The 2,475-nt window shown below is 42.7% G+C and overlaps 1 non-coding gene across 1 annotated transcript; it reads left to right on the forward strand.

Moving 5' to 3' along the window:
• Positions 1–1,232: 1,232 nt before the first annotated feature.
• Positions 1,233–1,305, forward strand: trnak-uuu (transfer RNA lysine (anticodon UUU)). The gene has a single exon. It is a non-coding gene; the product is annotated as a tRNA-Lys (tRNA).
• Positions 1,306–2,475: the final 1,170 nt, after the last annotated feature.

Consider the following 2,475-nt stretch of genomic DNA (forward strand, 5'->3'; position numbering starts at 1 on the left):
CCCGCCCCCCCCTTATCACCTGAATCTCCTCTAGAGCACCATTGAGTTCTTTGTAACCAAATGTCTCTCAGAGGGGCGTGGGGAGGGGCTCCTTATTTTCATCTAAAGTAACAGACAGAGAATCAGCACTTTGGAAACAGGGCTGAAACAGAGGGGATTATGGGTAATGCTGCAATGATCTGTTTGGTGTTTCAGCCAATCAGAGACAGGCTCTGGATATATCTGAGAGCTGTGTGATGTGGTCACCTGCAGCCTGATGGTAGAGTAGGTTTTCTAATACAAACACATCATGTTTTCATTCTGTGTTGTCTTTTTGATTAACGGTTCAGAACACTGGCTCGTCACACCCTCAACAAATACACTTTTACAAACCTGTTGCTCTTTGAACAGTGTTTAAATTAGAAACCAGTTGTACCTCTTCTCCTCGGTATTTCTAAGGCTAATGTCTAATTACACTTTCTTCCAGCCCTTTAAATCATTCGGTAAATAAATTCTTTGAGTTGCAAACAGATGTTATGGATGTTTATAAAATGTCTGTTTTGAATAACTTGTGTTTCCCAGGCGGGCGTGGTTCTGTCCCGTCTGAAGGGCCTCCCTCTCTCCATCGGGGTTCTGCGCTGGAGGGCCGGCGACGGGACGGTGTTTCGGCCCCTCGTCAAACTCCTGAGGAACCTGAAGACGGAGAACCCTTCTCTGCAGCTGGGACCTCAGACAGAACCACATACAGAACCAGAGGAGCAGAACCCCTCGCAGTGCCTCAAAGACGGGAGGCAAGTGGGCCGGGGTATAAAACATAGATACTCAAACGTTCACCTTGGACCCAGAAGAGTTACATAAAAGGGGAGGCATACATGTAAATACCTTTTCTCTTAAAAGTAATGATAGCATCTTAAAATGAACCCTGACCCCAACAGGAAGCCAGTGTTACAGACGCAGAACCTCCCAGTGTCTCAAAGAGGGGATGCACGTGGGCCAGGATTAAAAAACATAGGTATACGAATAAATACAATAAAATAGAAAAAAGTTCAACTTAGAGCTGGATGAGTTAGCGTAGCCTAAATTAGCATACGGCTAACTAGTTCACTACTACTGCTTTCAAAGCTCTATCTTTATCGACGCAGAAAGAACTGTCCAGTTGTATGTTGTAAGTGTAACAGCAATGTAACTAATGTCAAGCGAAGTTTATTAAATCTTTCCTGTTATATACTTTTTATGTATGCTTTGACAGCAGAGCCCGGATAGCTCAGTCGGTAGAGCATCAGACTTTTAATCTGAGGGTCTAGGGTTCAAGTCCCTATTCGGGCGGATGTTCTTTTCACTTTCGTCTCAGCTAAAAAGAATTCCATGAAGTTAAAATGCATTGGTATATTACATTTGAAGCAATACTAAACGTTTAGACTACCAGCTTTCATACCCTTCTCTGTCTCTGGTAGTTTGGTAAGTTAGGCTACTCTTACCTACCACGCTGACCTGGTTCTAACAGTTTGGTGAAAAACTTTTCTTACCATACACCTAGGGCAGGGGTGTCAAACTCAAACACACAGTGGGCGGAGATTACAAAATGGGTACTAGTGGAGGGCCGGACTGGTTCAATGTTTATTGCAGAACTTATTGAAATGAACTTATTGAAATGAACTTATTGAAATGAACTTATTGCACATATTAAACCTGGAACTAACAAAGCTTCAATGATTGCCTATAAAAACAACATTAAACATTAAATAATCAGTTGATTCATTTCTTATGGCTCTATCTGCAGCTTTTCCAGAGTCATTTCTTATGATCACATTTTCCCACAGGCCAACAACAGCTTCAACAAAACTATTTCCCTCAAAGAGAAACCAAACATGCCCTGTTGTCGTGAGAGAGAAAGTGCAGAAGGAAACATCCATTAAACTCAGTGTGCTGCTCTGTGATGCTAGCTCAGATACTTGGCATCTCATCTTGGGTGCAAGGTCATCAATGTTTGGGCTCAGGCTCTGAGCTGAGGAGACCCTCAGGATGGAGTGAAGGTGTGCGTGCAATATACCGGAGGGCCAGATCTAATAGGAATTAGAAATGATCCGAAAGTAAATCCACCAAGGGCCGGGTTTGGCCCCCGGGCCTTGAGTTTGACACATGTGACCTAGGCATGGCATGACCTGATAAGATCTAAAATAAGAAATAAGTATTAATGAATGAATGAAATGACCAAAGTACATTGGAGAAATATCTTTCCCCAAACGATGGACTATCCTTCTCCTCTACCTTCTCTAGCAGATTGCGTTTCAATGTTGACGTTTTATCAACCATAAAACTGCCATGCTAAAAATATTACACAAACTATTATTATATAATATTTTCAGTTTGTCGGACTGAAAAGACGGTTGTGTTCAATTATTTGAGTCAGGAATTTATTCAGGGCCGTGGTAAGTAGGGGTGCAGACGGTGCTGCAGCACCCCCTGATGGAGGACAGGGAATCTGCACGTCCACAA

This window comes from Notothenia coriiceps, unplaced genomic scaffold (assembly GCF_000735185.1).
Source record: "Notothenia coriiceps isolate Sejong01 unplaced genomic scaffold, NC01 NC01_scaffold00017125, whole genome shotgun sequence".
Taxonomy (NCBI): domain Eukaryota; kingdom Metazoa; phylum Chordata; class Actinopteri; order Perciformes; family Nototheniidae; genus Notothenia; species Notothenia coriiceps.